General features: G+C 46.0%; 2 pseudogenes; one reads left to right on the top strand and one right to left on the bottom strand.

Annotated features, from left to right (window-relative positions):
• Nucleotides 1-3522: 3522 nt before the first annotated feature.
• On the bottom strand, nucleotides 3523-8691 carry LOC133052922 (PI-PLC X domain-containing protein 1-like; annotated as a pseudogene).
• An 86-nt stretch (nucleotides 8692-8777) lies between these two features.
• Nucleotides 8778-13076, top strand: LOC133052921 (PI-PLC X domain-containing protein 1-like; annotated as a pseudogene).
• Nucleotides 13077-21067: the final 7991 nt, after the last annotated feature.

The raw sequence follows: 21067 nt of genomic DNA, 5'->3' as shown, positions 1-21067 counted from the left end.
GGACTACCATCACCCTGATACCAAAACCAGACAAAGACAAGACCAAATAAGAAAACTACAGGCCAATATCACTGAAGAATATAGATGCAAAAAATCCTCAGCAAAATTTTAGCACACAGAATTCAACAAAATATCAAAAACCATGATCAGGTTGGCTTTATTCCAGGGATGCAAGGATTCTTCAATATTCGTAAATCAATTAATGTGACACACCATATTAACCACAGGAAAGGTAAAAATCATATGATAACCTAAATAGATGCAGAAAAGGCCATTAAATTTAAAATTTTACAATTATTAAACTAAAAATTTTTAAAAAGAAATAAACTTAAAAAAGGAAAACAACATTGAAATAACTCAAATGACCATCAACTGGTGATCAAATAAATAAAACATGCAATACAAAATTATTTGGCCATCAAATGAATGGAGTTCTTATATAAGCTATAACATGTTAGAGCTCTGAAATGATCATGTTAATTAAAAGAAGCTGGGAACAAAAGGCTGTGTATTGCATTATTCTGTTCGTGTGAACACGTTTGTCTTAGATTAGGTAATTCTCTGAAGACTGGAAATAGAGGAGTGAATGCAAGGGCCCAGATGAAGGGGGAAATGGAAAATGTCTGCCAGCAAAAGAGTGTTTCCCAATTGGAATGATGAAAATATTCTAGAATGAGGCTGTGGTTGTGGTTCTTCAACCTATGAATAAGTTATAAATCAATGAATTATACAGCTTAACTAGTATATTCATGCTACAGGTACAACATTTCAATAAATCAAATGTATTTTTTTTTCTTTTAAACTACTGAAATTAACTTCTACATCCAGGAATATTATCCTTCAAAAGCAAAGGAGAAGGAGATATTTTCATATGAACAAAACATTGGGGAATTCATTCTCAGCAGATACCTTGTCTGTAAGAAATGTTAAAAGAAGTTATTTACACAGAATAAGATGATATTTAAGAGAAACTATGAGTTAAGAAAGACTGTTATGTTCAAGTTTGACAGAAAACAACAAAATTCTGGAAAGTAATTATCCTTCAATGAAAATTTAATTGAAAAAATAAACGAATGCAAATTGAAATGAAGGTTTTTATTCTTATTATTAATTGGTTAAAGATAAATGCTTTTTTGGGCTTCTGTATCTTTGTTTTTCACTGATTATGAATCTTCGTAATTAAAGTGGGTTTCACGTATACAAGATCCAGTTTCACTCAGTGGTAAAGAATCCGCCTGCAATGCAGGAGCTGTGGCAGATGCGAATTCCATCTCTGGGTCAGGAAGATCCCCTGCAGGAGAGCATGGAAACCCACCCCAGCATTCTTGCCTGGAGAATCCCCGTGAACAGAAGAGACTGGTGGGCTCACAGTCCATGGGGTGGCAAAGAGTTGGACACGATGGTGCAAGTAAGCAACAGCAGACACACATTTCTAACAGAAACTCTGAAGATACTAAATATAGATGAGAAAATTCTCAGCCTAAACAAAGGAAAACAAACAAACAAAAATCCTAGATTGTAGAGCTGAATTAGAAAAGGTTTTAGGCAATAAAGTATCTCCCAACACTAGTGTAAACATTGTGTTCCACACAAGAGAGAGGAGTCATTTTTAATACTCACTCAATAGAAAAACATTCTAGTTACATTCATAAATAAAAGGAAATGAAAATGTCCAGAAAACATAGTATAAAATCTACTGATCATTTTATATCTAATTAAGATGTTAAAACTGTAAGGGAATTTTTAAGAAAAAAAGTCTGTGAAAATTTAAGCAGCACCCAATGAAAAGTGTTGGACATGACTGAGTGACTGAACTGAACTGAAGCAGTCCCAATGAATGTAAATTTATTTTCTTTTCTCCATAGGCTCAAAATAATTGACAAGAATGAATTTCACTTTAACACATATTTTTCAATTTCAGCAGGATATTTTACATTCAAATATAAGATTTTTCAAGCCAAAAAAGTATGTACCTTGCAGTGAATATTTTGTTTCACTGACTTAAACATACATAAAATCATATCATGTGTCTTTATCTTGACCATCTTTGTGGTATCACTGTGCATTAAGAATCAACTGTTTGAATGTGGGGTCTGTGAAGTTCTCGGGTCACATACTGTTGAAGCCTAGCTTGAAGGATCTTGAGCATTATCTTGCTAGTATGTAAAATGAGTGCAGTCGTGTGGTAGTTTGAACATTGTTTGGCATTGCCCTTCTTTGGGATTGAAATGAAAACTGACCTTTCTCAGTCCTGAGGCCACTGCCAAGTTTTCCAAACTGGCTGGCCTATTGAGTGCACCACTTTAACAGCACTGTCTTTTAGGATTTGAAAGCTCTCAGCTGGAATTTCATCATCTCCACTAGCTTTGTTCGTACTGCTGCTTCCTAAGGCCCACTTGACTTTGCACTCCTGGATGTCTGGCTCTAGGTGAGTCATCACACCATCGTGGTTATCCAGGATAATAAGATCTTTTTTTTAAATTTACAGTTCTTCTGTGTATTCTTGCTACCTCTTCATCTCTTCTGTTTTAGTTAGGCCCATAACGTTTCTGGGCTTTATTGTGCCTGTCTTTGCATGAAATGTTCCCTTGGCATGTCTAATTTTCCTGAAGAGATCTCTAGTCTTTCCCATTCTACTGTGTTCCTGTGGTTCTTTGCTTTATTCAAATCCCTTGTGAGTATACTCTGGAAGGGACAAATAGACTCAAGGTTTAGGCCTGGCACACATGGCACCAGAAGACCTATGGATGGAGGTTCCCAACATTGTGCAGGAGATGGTGATCAAAAGCATCCACAAGAAAAAGAATTGCAAAGAGGCAAAGTGATTGTCTGAGGAGGCCTTACAAATAGATAAGAAGAGAAGAGAAACGTAAAGCACACACGGAAAGATATAGCCACTGCCATACTGCCTCCCCCACCTCCCGATCTGGGGGTCACCGTCTGCTGCTCTCGGTGCCAGGGGGAGGGGACAACCCAGACTCTCCTATGGGGAAGCCATGGACCGGGTGTGTCTCCCTGAGGATGTGATTGTATAAATCATGCACTCACCTTTAATCATCACCTCACACCCTGCATTCACCAAGAGACACACGGAGGACCGAGGAGACCATGGACCCTGCCACCTGGCCACACCTCTGCAGTCACCATCGTTCAGTGGACGGGCGGACGGATGACCAGCCCCGCAGGACAGGGCTGAGAATAGCCTCTGCAATGCCCAGCTCCTAAACATGCCGTCCATCAGCACCAAGGCGGCTACCGGTTTCGACCGGTGACGGCACAGGACGTGACTGAGACGCAGCCTCCGTGATACCCAGCTCCACCCACGCGCCTTCCGGCGGCCTCGACGCAGCTTCCGGTTCAACCCAGTGACGTCACAGGATGTGAACCAGGAGTGGCCTCGCAATGCCCATCCCCTCAGTGCGTCGTCCGTCAGCCCCGAGGCGGTTTCCGTTTCATGCTGGTAACACGAACATGACTGAGACGCAGCCTCCGCGATGCCCAGCTCCAGACACGTGCCATTTGTCAGCCCTGAAGCAGCTTCTGATTCAACCTGATGACATCGCCAACAAACCCGACGGCCCAGATGAAGTCGCCTGCGATGGTGTTGGTATAGCTGGCAGCTGACCCCGGGCACTGGCCCCGCACCCATGCGCAAAGGTAGTGGAGCCAGGGACCAGGCCGGGTGGATGAGGACAAGCTGCAGGTTCTCTGTGAGGTTGATGCCGGCCATGAACAGCCTGCCTGGGACAAGAGAGGGGCTGCAGTTCATGGTGCCAGCTGTGGGGTCAGCCGCCTACATGTGAAGTCACTAACCCACAGAGTCATGTGACAAACCAGACCATGTGGTCACCGACTCACATGGTCGGTCACCCACCCACGGGGTCACTTCATAATGTGGTGATCCCTCTAAGTGGCCACCAACCCATGTGGTCACCCACCCATGGGGTCACTAACCTGCGAGGTCATGTGGTCACCTGTCCACATGATTACCCCCTCACACCATCACCCACCCACGCAGTCACCCACTCACCAGGTCAGCAACTCACATGGTAACCCACCTTGCTGTCAGGAGTTCAAACCAGTCACCCACCCACATGGTCACCCACCCACAGGGTCACCAAGCCACACATCTCCTGCCCATGTGACAAATAACCCATGGGGTCACCAGCCCATGCAGTCACCAAGCTGTGCCATCACCCCCCAGACTCTGGCCTCTGCAGTGGTCAGAGATTCAGATGTCCGACAGAGACCCAAGTTCAGACAGCAGGGACTCACAGGGGAGTTGATTGATGAATTGCTCCTGTTACAGAGGGCAGGCGGGCTGGACAGTGACCCCAGAGATGTCCACGTCCTGACCCCGTGTAGTGGACACAATAATGTCTGCACGGATGTTCACATCCTGTCTACATCCTGACCCCCTGTGGTAGACACAGTAACATCCCCAAGGATGTCCATGCCCTGTTCGCCATGTGTTGAACAGAATAACGTCCCCTAATATGTACTGTTCCATTTATCCACTTGAACCCAAACCCAGCCCCTTGCACTAGGACATGCATGTGATCAGGTGTCCTGGTATGAAGGTGGCACTCACCTGGGTGGCTGCAGCTCTTCATGTGCTCCAGGTAGTGGACGAGGTCTAGGTGCTTCACCTGGTTCCCCCACCAGTAGGGGATACCAGGCCACAGTTCTGCATGCTGACTCATGGATGCCTCGTCCTTGTATGACAGGATGACCTGCTGGCCCCGGGACCACGGCTGGCACAGAGTTGGCACCTCCTGTGGGGAGAATCATCCAGGTGCCCATGAGACGTGTGCACAGGGGTTATTGGGGTGCCTTGTGACACGATGTGTCAGGTATTGGGGGTGTCCCAGAAGCTACAGCAGTGTGTGGTTTATTGGGGTGTCTATGAGAAGTGATGGAATGGTTATTGGGTTCTCTGTGAGAAGAGACAGTCATGGGTGGAATAATGGCATGTCTGAGTAGAGACACTAGTGGGTAGATTACTGGGGTGTCTGAGTGGAGAAGGTGGTGGGTGGGTTATTGGGGTGTCTTGAGCAGTGATTGGTAGATTTTTGGGGTGTTTGAGTGGAGACAGTGGTGGGTAGATTACTTGGGTGTCTTGAGCAGTGATGGGTCAATTATTGGGGTACATACCTGAGTGGAAACAGAGGTGGGTGGATTATTGGGATTTCTGATAGGAAATGGCAGGTGGATTACTGGGGCAACTTGAGGCGTGATTGATGGATTTCGGGAGTGCCTGAATAGAGACCGGGCAGGGTGGATTATTGGGCATGCCTGTGACCAGTGATGGGCTGGTTACTGGGGTGTTTGAGTGGAGACAGTGGTGGGTGGATTACTGGAGTTCTGTGAGCAGCATCACCTGGAGTCTGAATCAGCTTCACGCAGCGAGCAGATAGTTGGATTACAGTGAAGCCTAGTGCTCCCGCTGACAAGAGCATGGGGAGCCTGTGGCCCCTGCTCACCCCACGGGGACACAGGATGTTCCCAAAGATATTCTTGATGCAGCCCATCAGGTTCTCATGCAGGTCCTCCATCATGCCCTCGAAGTTCCTGCATGCCAGGATAACCACCTCCTGGGGGTTGTTCTCCAGCCACTCCGAGATCTCCAGGAGGGCGTTCTTGGAGGGGGTGGAGGAAAGGGGCCTTGTATTGAGAGACAGAGGGGCGTGGATGGGGACTTCCCCCAGCACAGCCAACTACAGACTGGTTGGGGAGTCCTGACTCACAAAGACATAAAGCATGGCGCCTGCTCCCAAGGGACCCAGCCTCTTCTGAGTGGCAGTGGGGAACTGTGGCATTGCTCTGGGGTGTCTGTGTGTGTGTGTTTCTGTATGTGTATGTACACGCTCCTGTAGGTACAGGTGCACACACATGTGTGCATGTGTTCAGGGTCTGTGTGTGCACAGATATGCATGTGTGTGTGTGTGTGCACAGCAACAGAGAGCAGTGCTTATAATACTGTGAGAAGTTTGTACTCCAGGGAGCATGGGAGGCCAGCAGGGTACATTCACAGTGAGGCCCAGGCCGGAACCTCCAAGGGTCATTAGGTTCTGTGGTGGGGGCACTGGGGGCCGAGGCCAGAGTGAAACATTAAGTGACTTGTCCAGCAGCCGAGAGAATGGACTGGACACCCCAAAATGGGACACAGGAAAAGACGTGTCAGGAACCTGGTTTAGCCAAATTCTGGGAGACACCCCAGAGGCCAGGGCTAGAGGTGTGAGTTCAGAAATGCATGTTGGTCAGGAATTCTGAGTGCCTGATGCCAGAGGTCAGCCCTCTCCTGCCAGGAGGAGTGTATCCATCCCCTTAGAGATCAATGTCTTCTAACGGGAGTGGACCTGTGTTGTCCGCTTAAAGGTCAGCCTCTCCTGCCTGGAGTGACCGTGTGTCCATCTGAGTGGACGTGTGTCCATCTGAGTGGATGTGTGTTCATTCCCTTAGAGGTCAGCATCTTCTAACTGGAGTGGACCTGTCTTTTCCCCTTAGAGGTCTGCCTCTCCTGCCTGGAGTGACCAGATGTCCATCTGAGTGGACGTGTGCCCATCCCCTCAGAGGCCTTCCACGTCCTGCCTGGACCAGACGTGGGTGTCCCTGGCTGGCAGACCCCCGTCCGTACCCCCTGCCCCCACCCTTACCTCCACGAGGGCCATCGTGTACACCCTGTGGTAGAGTGTAGGTTCCCCTTGGTGCCCTCCTCTGTGTGTGCCATCCGCAGGTCCTCACGCCCAGCATCCAGCTGATTCGTGATGCTCAGCACCTGCACACAGAGGTCGGTCACCTGTGCTGGGCACAGAGGGCAGCCCCCCCTCAGGGGCTGGGCATGCACTGAGGATGCCCAATGAGGGCCACATCGTCCACTGTGAAATCAACAGTGTTGGTGCTGCCAGGATTGAGGCCCTGCTTCTGGGAACAGGGTCTCCAGGGTCACTGGTCACATGGAGCACACAGCCCGGGTCCAAATTGTGGTCTTGGGGGCAGTGTTCCTGCAGAGTCCAGCCTCACCCTCTTCTCAGGCAGTCCCTGGGTGGAAGCGCCCTGTGGGTTCAACAGCCCAGGCTCCAAACACCCAAGCTGGACCCTTGAACATGAGGACACACAAGACCCACAAAGGTCTGTGCCCACCCCCAGAAACAGTACTAGGAAAGGCAAGAAGGAATCAAGCGGGGAGAACGAAAGGAAGAAACATCTGTCTGCCACACAAATAAGACAGGAAAAAGCAAAAAATAACTAACATAAATTGAAAAGTGAAAGTTGTTCAGTTGTTTCCAACTCTTTTCTATCCAGTGGACTGTAGCCCACCAGACCCCTCTGTCCATGGAATTATCCAGGCAAGATTACTGGAGTGGGTTGCCATTCCCTTCTCCAGGAGATCTTCCCAACCCAGGAATCGAACCCATGTCACCAGCATTGCAAGCAGATTCTTTACCAACTGAGCCACAAGGAAGCCCTAATATAAATTTGTAGCAGAAAATGTACTGTGTCCTCTACAAGGAGTCATAATGGAAAAACAAGAAAACATAAGGATAACAAAAAGGAAAGAAAATAATAGATTCTCTCCATCCAAAATAAAAGAAAAAGCAAAAAACTAATATTAACATAAACTAGTAGCAGAAAATGGTACTGTGTTCTCTGTAGAGAGTCATGACGGACAAAAAAAATATGAGGATAAAACATGGGGAAAAAATGGGAAAGGAAGTCACAGTGCCCCCACCCAATCCAAATTAAAAGAAAAAGCAAAGACTCATATGAATATTGTCAGCTACACACAGGCACTTGCCATCCACCTCTACAAGGATTAAATTAGGTGCTGCTGCAGCAAATGACCTTCAACACCCCTTGAAAGACCACCACCCGTGTCCCCCACCCCGCACACAGCCCACTTCTCCTTGGCAACCATACCACTTGAGACCACGGCACTGAGGCCCCCCAGGATGGAGGGACCCTGCCCTGGAGGGACATAGAACAGAGAGACCCTGGCACCAAGGGACCCTCAGAGCAGAGGGACCCCAGTCCTGCAGGACTCCCAGGTTCTGGTGGACGCCCTACTGCTCACTCCCTCCTCTGGGTGTGAGCTCTTAAGGCCAGGCTGCAGGCACCTGATGCAAGCAGGAATGAGGTTTGCCCATATTCCAGCCCTGGCTCTCTGCCCATCAGATCCCCTGAGAAGGATTCCAGCAGCCAGGGATCTCCAAGGAGGAAGCAATTACACAAGGCAAGAGCTGTGCTTGACAGCCATCTGTCCCCTCCAGGTGAGCCCCTGCTCCTGGGGGAACCTGGGCCCAGGTGGGTTCTCTACCTCAGTCTACCGCATGAGGTCACACGGGGCCTCCTCCAGTGTCTCACTGTGGGCCGGCGGGGGCAGAACCTGACCTCACCGGCACGCGCCCCACCTGCTCACCTGAGTGGGCTGAGAACTCAGAGGGGGCGGCTGACTCACAGGAGGAAGCGCCATCAGGGTGTGCAGGGGCACCCGGCTTGCTCCCTGGGGTGCTGTCCGAGGCCTCGCGGCTGGGTGGCACTACTGCTGAGCACTCCTGAATCTGCACTGGGAAACCAGACAGCTGGGGTTCAGAGAAAAGGAAGAGAGGACAGGTGACCCACACCTATGTGCCTGGGAGATGGGAGAGTGTCTTGCAAGTACAGGATTGGTGTCCACAGGCGATGGGACATTATTCCTCCCATCCCAGTGAACCCACCACCATCTCAGGCCAGTGCAAATGGGAAGATGAAGCGCTTGTGACACCCTGACCCGGATTATGATGGAACAGAGGTCCAGGGATGTGGAGACAGGACGACTCGGGAGTGGGCAGGTGACCTGTGCTAGGTGGAGAGTTGTGGAAAGGACACCCAGGAGGCAGGTGACCTGTATTATGGGGAGGTCTCCTCTGTGAGGGGAAGACAGACACACACCCTCAGGTGTCCCCAGGATGGTGACACAGACACACCAAAGGAGCCCTATGTGGTGGGGCACACACATCCACTGGGGCTCCCCACGGTGCGGTGCTTGGGGTTCTGACATACTGTTTTGCTGTGTGTTCTACTTGCATCTCGTTGACTATTCGGATTAGAGAAGAGACTTTTATTCTGAAAGGTTATTGTGACGAGGAAAGGGGAGTATTACAGGAGGATGAGCTCTTCAGGGAGAAGGACTATTATTCTAGAGAGGGGGTGATTACATAGAGGTAGGACTTTATTTGTACAAGGGGCAACATTACTGTAGAGAGCTGACTAATATGATAGAGGGGAGATACAACAATAAATAGGGCTATGACCATGTAGGGGGGATGTCACTGTGGAGAAAGTGAAAGTTGATCAGTCATGTCTGACTCTAGACAGGCCATGGAATTCTCTAGGCCAGAATACTGGAGTGCATAACCTTTCCCTTCTCCAGTGGATCTTCCCAACCCAGGGACTGAACCCACGTCTCCCACAATGCAGGCAGAATCTTTACCAGCTGAGCCACCAGGGAAGCCTTACTGTGGACAGGGGATTCATAATCAAGGAGGACCCTTACTGTAGTGGGGGACTATTACTGTGGAGGGGGGAAAGTTATAATAGGATGACTCTGATACCATGGGTCTTGTGTGTCCTCATGTCCAAGGGTCCAGCTTGGGTGTTTGGAGACTGGGCTGTTGAACCCACAGGGCGCTTCCACCCAGGGACTGCCTGAGAGGAGGGTGAGGCTGGACTCTGCAAGAACACTGCCCCCAAGACCACAATCTGGACCTGGGCTGTGTGCTCCATGTGACCAGTGACCCTGGAGACCCTGTTCCCAGAAGCAGGGCCTCAACCCTGTTCCCAGAAGCAGGGCAGCACCAACACTGTTGATTTCAGTGGACGATGTGGCCCTCATTGGGCATCCTCAGTGCATGCCCAGCCCCTGAGGGGGGGCTGCCCTCTGTGCCCAGCACAGGTGACCGACCTCTGTGTGCAGGTGCTGAGCATCACAAAGCAGCTGGATGCTGGGCGTGAGGACCTGCAGATGGTGCACACAGAGGAGGGCACCGAGGGGAACCTGCACCCTGGCCACATGGTGTACACGACGGCCCTCGTGGAGGTGGGGGCGGGGGCAGAGGGTATGGATGGGGGTCCGCCAGCCAGGGACACCCACGTCTGGTCCAGGCAGGACATGGAGGGCCTCGGAGGGGATGGGCACACGTCCACTCAGATGGACATCTGGTCACTCCAGGCAGGAGAGGCAGACCTCTAAGGGGACAACACAGGTCCACTCCAGTTAGGAGATGCTGACCTCTAAGGGAATGGACACACATCCACTCAGATGGACACATGGTCACTTCAGGCAGGAGAGGCTGACCTTTAAGGGGACAACACAGGTCCACTCCCGTTAGAAGACACTGATCTCTAAGGGTACAGACAGACGTCCACTTCTGGCAGGAAAGGGCTGACCTCTGGCATCAGGCACTCAGAATTCCTGACCAACATGCACTTCTGAACCCACAGCTGTACCCCAGGACTCTGGGGTGTCTCCCAGAATTTGGCTAAACCAGGTCCCTGACACATCTTTTCCTGTGTCTACCAGTTTTGGGGTGTCCAGTCCATTCTCTCGGCTGCTGGACAAGTCACTTAATGTTTCACTCTGGCCGCTGGCCTCCCACGCTCCCTGGAGTACTGACTTCACACAGTATAATAAGCACTGCTCTCTGCTGCTGTGCACACAGACACACACACACATGCATATCTGTGCACACACAGACCCTGAACACATGCACACATGCGTGTGCACCTGTACCTACCAGAGCATCTACATACACACACAGAAACACACACACACACACACACACACACACACACACACACACACACACACATACCCCAGAGCAATGCCACAGCTCCCCACTGCCACTCAGAAGAGGCTGGGTCCCTTGGGAGCAGGCACCATGCTTTATGTCTTTGTGTGTGAAGACCCCCAACCCATCTGTAGAGGGGCTGTGCGGGGAGAAGTCCCCACCCACGCCCCTCTGTCTCTCACTACAAGGCCCCTCTCCTCCACCCCCATCCAGAACGCCCTCACGGAGATCTCAGAGTGGCTGGAGAACCATCCCCAGGAGGTCATCCTGTCATGTAGGAACTCCGAGGGCATGATGGAGGACCTGCATGAGTACCTGATGGGCTGCATCAAGAACATCTTTGGGTACATGCTGTGTTTCCGTGGGGTGTGCAGGGGCCACAGGCTCCCCATGCTCCTGGCAGCGGGAGCACTTGGTTTCACTGTAATCCAACTATCTGCTCGCTGCATGAGGCTGATTCAGATACCAGGTGACGCCGCTCACAGAACCCAAGTAATCCACCCACCACTGTCTCCACTCAAACACCCCAGTAACCAGCCCATCACTGGTCACAGGCATGCCCAATAATGCACCCTGCCCGGTCTCTATTCAGGCACTCCCAAAATCCATCAATCACGCCTCAAGAGCCCCAGTAATCCACCGCCGTTTCCTATCAGAAATCCCAATAATCCACCCACCTCTGTTTCCACTCAGGTATGTACCCCAATAATTGACCCATCACTGCTCAAGACACCCAAGTAATCTACCCACCACTGTCTCCACTCAAACACCCCAAAAATCTACCAATCACTGCTCAAGACACCCCAATAACCCACCCACCACCTTCTCCACTCAGACACCCCAGTAATCTACCCACTAGTGTCTCTACCCAGACATGCCATTATTCCACCCATGACTGTCTCTTCTCACAGAGAACCCAATAACCAGTCCATCACTGCTCATAGACACCCCAATAATCCACACACTGCTGTAGCTTCTGGGACACCCCCAATACCTGACACATCATGTCACAAGGCACCCCAATAACCCCTGTGCACACGTCTCATGGGCACCTGGATGATTCTCCCCACAGGAGGTGCCAACTCTGTGCCAGCCGTGGTCCCGGGGCCAGCAGGTCATCCTGTCATACAAGGACGAGGCATCCATGAGTCAGCATGCAGAACTGTGGCCTGGTATCCCCTACTGGTGGGGGAACCAGGTGAAGCACCTAGACCTCGTCCACTACCTGGAGCACATGAAGAGCTGCAGCCACCCAGGTGAGTGCCGCCTTCATACCAGGACACCTGGTCACACGCATATCCTAGCACATGGGGCTGGGTTTGGGTTCAAGAGGAGAAATGGAACAGGACTTACTGGGGGACGTTATTCTGTTCACCACCTGGGGACCATGGCATGGACATCCTTGGGGATGTTACTGTGTCTACCACAGGGGGTCAGGATGTAGACAGGACGTGAACATCCGTGCGGACATTTTTGTGTCCACCACACGAGGTCAGGACGTGGACATCTCTGGGGTCACTGTCCAGCCCGCCTGCCCTCTGTAACAGGAGAAATTCATCAGTCAACACCCCTGTGAGTCCCTGCTGTCTGAACTTGGGTCTCTGTCGGACATCTGAATCTCTGACCACAGAGGAGGGCAGAGTCTGGGTGGGTGATGGCACAGCTTGGTGACTGCGTGGGCAGGTGACCCATGGGTTACTGTTCACATGGGCAGGAGATGTGTGGGTTGGTGACCGTGTGGGTGGGTAAGTGTGTGGGTGGGTGACCGGTTTGAGATCCTGCCTGCAGGGTGGGTTACCATGTGAGTTGCTGACCCAGTGAGTGGGTGACCACGTGGGTGGGCGATGGCGTGAGGGGGTAATCATGTGGACAGGTGACCACATGACCTCGCAGGTTAGTGACCCCATGGGTGGGTGACCAATCATGTGAGCCGGTGACCACACGGTTTGGTTGGCCACATGACTCCATGGGTTAGTGACTGCACACGTGGGCACCGGACCCCACATCTCGCACCATGAACTGCAGCCCCTCTTTTGTTCATGGCCGGCATCAACCTCACAGAGAACCTGCAGCTTGTCCTCATCCACCCGGCCTGGTCCCTGGCTCCACTACCTTTGTGCATGGGTGCGGGGCCAGTGCCCGGGGTCAGCTGCTGGCTATACCAACACCATCGCAGGCGACTTCATCTGGGCTGTCGGGCTTGTTGGCGATGTCATCAAGTTGAACTGGAAGCTGCTCCGGGGCTAACGGACTGGCGCATCTGGAGCTTGGCAGTGCTGAGGCTGCGTCTCAGTCACGTTCTGTGATGTGACCAGCCTGAACTGGAAGCCGCCTCGGGGCTGAAGGACGGCGCACTGAGGGGATGGGCATTGTGGAGGCCACTCCTTGTTCAAATCCTGTGACGTCACCTTGCTGAACTGGAAGGTGCGTCGAGGCCGCCGGACGGTGTGTGGGTGGAGCTGGGCATCATGGGGGCTGCGTCTCAGTCATGTCGTGTGCCGTCACCAGCCTAAACCGGAAGCCGCCTTGGGGCTGATGAATGGCAGGTTTAGGAGCTGGGTATTGTGGAGGCTATTCTCAGCCTTGTCCTGCGGGGCTGGTCATCCGTCCGCCCGTCCACTGAACGTTGGAGACTGCAGAGGTGTGGCCAGATAGCAGGGTCCATGGTCTCCTCGGTCCTCCATGTGTCTCTTGGCGAATGCAGGGTGTGAGGTGATGATTAAAGGTGAGTGCATGATTTATACAATCACATCCTCAGGGAGACACACCTGGTCCATGGCTTCCCCATAGGAGAGTCTGGGTTGTCCCCTCCCCCTGGCACCGAGAGCAGCAGACGGTGACCCCCAGATCGGGAGGTGGGGGAGGCAGTATGGCAGTGGCTATATCTTTCCATGTGTGCTTTACGTTTCTCTTCTCTTCTTATCTATTTGTAAGGCCTCCTCAGACAATCACTTTGCCTCTTTGCAATTCTTTTTCTTGTGGATGCTTTTGATCACCATCTCCTGCACAATGTTGGGAACCTCCATCCATAGGTCTTCTGGTGCCGTGTGTGCCAGGCCTAACCCTTGAGTCTATTTGTCCCTTCCAGAGTATACTCACAAGGGATTTGAATAAAGCAAAGAACCACAGGAACACAGTAGAATGGGAAAGACTAGAGATCTCTTCAGGAAAATTAGACATGCCAAGGGAACATTTCAGGCAAAGACAGGCACAATAAAGCACAGAAACGTTATGGGCCTAACTAAAACAGAAGAGATTAAGAAGAGGTAGCAGGAATACACAGAAGAACTGTAAATTTAAAAAAAAGATCTTATTATCCTGGATAACCACGATGGTGTGATGACTCACCTAGAGCCAGACATCCAGGAGGGCAAAGTCAAGTGGGCCTTAGGAAGCAGCAGTATGAACAAAGCTAGTGGAGGTGATGAAATTCCAGCTGAGAGCTTTCAAATCCTAAAAGATGGTGCTGTTAAAGTGGTGCACTCAATAGGCCAGCCAGTTTGGAAAACTTGGCAGTGGCTTCAGGACTGAGAAAGGTCAGTTTTCATTTCAATCCCAAAGAAGGGCAATGCCAAACAATGTTCAAACTACCACATGACTGCACTCATTTTACATGCTAGCAAGATAATGCTCAAGATCCTTCAAGCTAGGCTTCAACAGTATGTGACCTGAGAACTTCACAGACCCACATTCAAACAGTTGATTCTAAATGCATAGTGATACCACAAAAATGGTCAAGATAGAGACACACAATGTGTCTTTATGTCTAAGTCAGTGAAACAAAATAGTCACTGCAAGGTACAAACCTTTTTAGCTTGAAAAATCTTATATTTGTATATAAAACATCCTGGTGAAATTGAAAAATATGTGTTAAAGTGAAATTCATTCTTAATTGTCAATTACTTTGAGCCTATGGAGAAAAGAAAATAAATTTACATTCATTGGGACTGCTTCAGTTCAGTTCAGTCACTCAGTCGTGTCCAACTCTTTTCCTTGGAGGCTGCTTAAATTTTCACAGACGTTTTTTCTTAAAAATTCCCTTAATGTTTGTTTTTTTTTATTTATTTTTATTAGTTGGACGCTAAAATTAGATACAAAATGATGAGTAGATTTTATACAATGTTTTCTGGACATTTTCATTTCCTTTAATTTATGAATGTAACTAGAATGTTTTTCTATTGAGTGAGTATTAAAAATGACTCCTCTCCCTTGTGTGGAACACACTGTTTACACTAGTGTTGGGAGATATTTTATTGCCTAAAACCTTTTCTAACTCAGCTTTACAATCTAGGATTTTTGTTTGTTTGTTTTCCTTTGTTTAGGCTGAGAATTTTCTCATCTATTTTTAGTATCTTCAGAGTTTCTATTAGGAATGTGTGTCTGCTGTTGTTTACTTGCACCGTCGTGTCCAACCCTTTGCCACCCCATGGACTGTAAACCCACCAGTCTCTTCTGTTCACGGAGATTCTCCAGGCAAGAATGCTGGGGTGGGTTTCCATGCTCTCCTGCAGGGGATCTTCCTGACCCAGAGATGGAATTCGCATCTGCCACAGCTCCTGCATTGCAGGCGGATTCTTTACCACTGAGTGAAACTGGATCTTTTATATGTGAAACCCACTTTAACTATGAAGATTCATAATCAGTGAAAAACAGAGAAACCCAAAGAAGCATTTATCTTTAACCAATTAATAATAAGAAGAAAACCTTCATCTCAATTTGCCTTTGTTTATTTTTTTCAATTAAATTTCCATTGAAGGATAATTACTTTCCAGAATTTTGTTGTTTTCTGTCAAACTTCAACATAACACTCTTTCTTAACTCATAGTTTCTCTTAAATATCATCTTATTCTGTGTAAATAACTTCTTTTAACATTTCTTACGGACAAGGTAACTGCTGAAAATGAATTCCCCAATTTTGTGTTCCTGTGAGAATATCTCCTTCTCCTTTGTTTTTGAAGGATAATATTCCTGGACAGAAGTTAATTTCAGTAGTTAAAAAAAAAAAAGTTTGATTCATTGACATGATGTACCTGTACCATGAATTTACTAGTTAAGGTGTATAATTCATTGATTTGTAACTTATTCATAGGTTGAATAACCATAACCACAGCCTCATTCTAGAATATTTTCATCACTCCAATGGGAAACACTCTCCAGTTGGCAGTCATTTTCCATTTCCCCCTTCATCTGGGCCCTTGCATTCACTCCTCTATTTTCAGTCTTTAGAGAATTACCTAATCTGAGACACACGTGCTCACACGAACAGAATATGCAATACACAGCCTTTTGTTCCTGGCTTCTTTTAATTAACATTATCTTTTCAGAGCTCTAGCATGTTATAGCTTTTATAAGAACTCCATTCTTTTGATGGCCAAATAATTTTGTATTGCCTGTTTTATTTATTCTTGTTGATGGACATTTGAGTTATTTCAACGTTTTTTCCTTTTTTTAGTTTATTTCTTTTTAAAGTTTATTTATTTTTAATTTAATAATTGAAAATTTTAAAATTTAATGGCTTTTTCTGCATCTATTTAGGTTATCATATGATTTTTAGCTTTCCTGTGGTTAATATGGTGTGTCACATTGATTGATTTGCGAATATTGAAGAATCCTTGCATCCCTGGAATAAAGCCAACTTGATCATGGTTTTTGATGTGTTGTTGAATTCTGTGTGCTAAAATTTTGCTGAGGATTTTTTGCATCTATGTTCATCAGTGATATTGGCCTGTAGTTTTCTTATTTGGTCTTGTCTTTGTCTGGTTTTGGTATCAGGGTGATGGTAGTCTTGTAGAATGAGTTTGTAAGTGTTCCTTTCTCTGCAGTTTTTTTGAGAGAGTTTTAGAAGGATAGGCATTTGCTCATCTCTGAATGTTTGATGGAATTCGCCTGTGAAGCCATCTGGTCCTGAGCTTTTTCCTTTTGGGAATTTGTTGATCACAGCTTCGATTTGGAGCTTGTAATTGAGTGGTTCATAATTTCTATTTCTTCCTGTTTAAGTCTTGGAAGATTGAGCTTTTCTAAGCATCTGTCCATTTCTTCCAGGTTATCCATTTTATTGCCATAGAGTTGTTCATAATAGTCTCTTACAAGCCTTTGTGTTTCTGCATTTTCTGTTGTAACCTCTCCTTTTTCATTTCTAAGTTTGTTGATTTCATTCTTCTATTTTTCTCGATGAATCTGGCTAAAGGTTTGTCAATATTATCTTCTCAAAGAACCAGCTTTTAGCTAATTAATCTTTGCTTTTGTTTCTTTCAATTATTTTTCATTTATTTCAGCTCAGATCTTTATGATTTTTTTCCATGTACTAATTTTGGCTGTTTTTTTCTTGCTGTTGTTGTTGTTCTTCGTTATCAGTTGTTTTAGGAGTCAATTGAGGTTGTCTATTTGATGCTTTTCTTGTTTCTTGAGTTAGGATTGTATTGCTACAAACTTCCCTCTTAGAACTTCTTTTCCTGCATCCCATAGATTGTGAGTTGCCGTGTTTTCTTTGTCCTTGTTTTCTAGAAAATTTTCGATTTCCGTTTTGACTTCTTCAGCAACCTGTTGGTTATTTAGAAATGTGTTGTTTCATCTCCATGTGTTTGTGTTTCTTACAGTTTTCTTTTTTCTCCTAATTGATATCTAGTCTCAGTGTTGTGGTCAGAGAAGATGCTTGATACAATTTCAATTTTGTTCATTTTACTGAGATTTGAATTGGGACCCAAGTTGTGGTCTCTCCTGGAAAATGCTCCCTGTGCACATGAGAAGAAGGTGTATTCTTCTCCATTTGGATGGCATGTCCTGAAGATATCCATGAGATTCATCTCATCTCATGTATCATTTAAGACATGTGTTTCTGCATTAATTTTCTGTTTTGATGATCTGTCCATTGGTGTGAGTGGGGTGTTAAAGTTGACTATGATTGTTTTCCTGTCAATTTCTCTTTTAATGTCTGTTAATGTTTGTCTTATGTATTGAGGTGCTCCTTTGTTGGGGGCATAGATGTTTACAATTGCTATGTCTTCATCTTGTATTGATCCCTTCATCACTATGTAGTGTCCTTCCTTATCTATTGTAATCTTCTTTCGTTTAAGGTCTGATATGAGGATTGCTATTCCATCTTTCTTTTGATTCCCATTTGCATGGCATATATGTTTCCATCCTGTCACTGTCAGTCTGTATGTGTCTTTAGGTCTGAAGTGGGTTTCTTATAGACAACATGCACATGGGTCTTTTTCTTTGAAATTAATGTATTTATCTTAATTGGAGGCTCCTTACTTTGCAGTATTGTGGTGGTTTTTGCCATATAAGGAGTTGAATCAGCCATGGGAGTACATGTCTTGCCCATTCTGAAACCCCTACCACTTCTCTCCCCATCCCATCCCTCAAGGTTTCCCCAGTACAGTGGCTTTGAGTGCCCTGTGTCATGCATCAAAGTTGGACGGGTGATCTATTTCACATATCATAACATACATGTTTTGATGCTAGTCACTCAAATCATCTCACCCTGGCCTTCTCCCACAGAGTCCAAAAGTCTCTTCTTTATATCTGTGTCTCTATTGCTGCCTCGTGTATGCAGTCATCATTATTATATTTCAAGTTTCCATAGATATGTGTTAATATACTCTATGGGTGTTTCTCCTTCTGACATACTTCACTCTGTATAATAGGCTCCAGTTTTACACGTTCTCGTATTGCATTTGATTCTTTCATCCATTTTGAGTTTATTTTTGTGTATGGTGTTAGAAAGCGTTCTAGTTTCCTTCTTTTACATTTGGTAGACCAGTTTTCCCATCACCACTTGTTAAAGAGATTGTCTTTTCTCCATTGTTTATTTTTGCATCCTTTGTTAAAGATACGGTGTCTATGGGTGCATGGGTTTATCTCTGAGCTTTCTCTTCTGTTCCATTGATCTATATTTCTGTCTTTGTGCCAGTACCATACTGTCCTGATGGCTGTAGCTTTGTAGTATAGTCTGAAGTCAGGCAGATTGATTCCTCCTCTTCCATTCTTCTTTCTCAAGATTGCTTTGGCTCTTCGAGGTTTTCCTTATTTCAATCCACATTGTGAAATTATGTGTTCTTGTTCTGTGAAAAATACCAGTGATAGCTTGATAGGGATTGCATTCAATCTACGAGTGCCTTGGGTAGTATATTCATTATCACTATGTTGACTCTTCAGATCCATGAACAAGGTATATTTCACCATCTATTTCTGTCATCTTTGATTTCTTTCATCAGTGTCTTAACGTTTTCTATATATAGGTCTTTCGTTTCTTTAGGTAGTTTTATTCCTAAGTATGTCATTCTTTTCACCGCAATGCTGAAAGGGATTGCTTCTTCATTTCACTTTCTGTTTTCTCATTGTTAGTATATTGAAATGCAAAGGATTTATGTGTATTAACGTTATATCCTGCAACTTTTCTATATTCATTGATTAGCTCTAGTCATTTTCTGGTAGTGTCTTTAGGGCTTTCTGTGTAGAGGATCATGTTATCTGCAAAGAGAGTTTCATTTCTTCTTTTCCAATCTGGATACCCTTTAATTTTTTTCTTCTCTCATTGCTATGGTTAAGCTTCCAAAACTATGTTGAATAGTAGTGGTGAGAGTGGGCACTCTTGTCTTGTTCCTGACTTTAGGGGACATGCTTTCAATTTTTCGCCTTTGAGGATAAAGTTTGCTATGATTTTATCATATATGTCTTTTATTATGTTGATTCGTGTTCTTTCTGTGCCTGCTTTCTGGAGTGTTTCTATCATAAATGCATGAATTTTGTCAGAGGCTTTCTCTGCATCTATGGAGATAATCATATGGTTTTCATCTTTCAGTTTGTTAATGCAATTTATCACATTGACTGATTTGCAAATATTGAAGAATCCTTGCATCCCTGGAATAAACCCACTTGGTCATGATGTCTGACCTTTGGGATATGTTGTTGGATTCTGTTTGCTAGAATTTGTTGAAGATTTTTCCTGTATGTTCATCAGTGATATTGGCCTGTAGTTTTCTTTTTTTGTGGCATCTTTGTCTGGGTTTGGGATTAGGGTGATGGGGACCTCATAAAATGAGTTTGGGGGTTTACGTTGTGCAATAATTTAGAAGAGTTTGAGTAGGATAGGTGTTAGCTCTTTAATTGTTTGGAGGAATTCACCTGTGAAGCCAACTGGTCCTGGGCTTTTGTTTGTCCAAAGATTTTTCATTGCAGTTTCAATTTCCATGCTTTTGATGGGTCTGGTAAAATTTTCTCTTTCTTCCTGGTTCAGTTTTGGAAGGTTATACTTTCTAAGAATTCGTCCATTTCTTCCTGCTGCTGATAGTAGTCTCTTGTGATCCTTTGTATTTCTGTGTTGTCTGTTGTGATTTCTCCATTTCCATTTCTAATTTTGTTGACTGGCTTGATTCTTCTCCCTTTTTTTCCTGATGGGTCTGGCTAGTGGTTTGTCTATTTTATTTATCTTCTCAGAGAACCGGCTTTTAGTTTTGTTGAGTTTTGCTATAGTCTCTTTTTTTTTTTTTCGCCACTTCTTTCTGCCCTGATTTTTATCTTGTCTTTCCTTCTGCTAACCCTGGGGTTCTTCACTGCTTCTTTTTCTAGTTGCTTTAGGTGTAAAGTTAGGTCATTTATTTGATGTTTCTCTTGTTTCTTGAGGTAAGCTCTTATTGCTATCAACTTTCCCCTTAGCACTGCTTTACTGAATGGCATAGATTTGGGTTCTCGTGTTTTAATTTTCATTTGTTTCTATGCATATTTTGATTTCTTTTTTATTTCTTCTGTAACTTGTTGGTTATTCAGAAGCACGTTGTTTAGCCTCCATATGTTTTTATTTTTAATAGTTTTTTTTTCCTGATGTTGACATCTGATCCTACCTCATTGTGATCAGAAAAGATGCTCAGAATGATTTCGATTATTTTGAATTTACCAAGGCTAGATTCATGGCCCAGAATGTGATCTATTCTGGAGAATGTTCCATGTGCACTTGAGAGAAAGGTGAATTTCATTGTTCTGGGGTGAAATGTCCTATATCAATTAGGTCTAACTGGTCCATTGTATCATTTAAATTTGTGTTTCTTTGCTAATTTTCTGTTTGGTTGATCTATCCATAGGTGTGAATGGTGTATTAAAGTCTTCTATTCTTATTGTGTTACTGTTAATTTCTCCTTTCCTCTTTTTTAGCATTTGCATTACGAATATTGAGCTTCTCCTATGTTGGGTACGAATATATATTCTGGGTTTGATCCTTTGATTTTGATCACACCATT

This window comes from Dama dama, chromosome X, assembly GCF_033118175.1.
Source record: "Dama dama isolate Ldn47 chromosome X, ASM3311817v1, whole genome shotgun sequence".
Taxonomy (NCBI): Eukaryota; Metazoa; Chordata; class Mammalia; order Artiodactyla; family Cervidae; genus Dama; species Dama dama.
The sequence above is the reverse complement of the archived record's forward strand: the minus strand, read 5'-3'. Positions and strand labels throughout refer to the sequence as shown.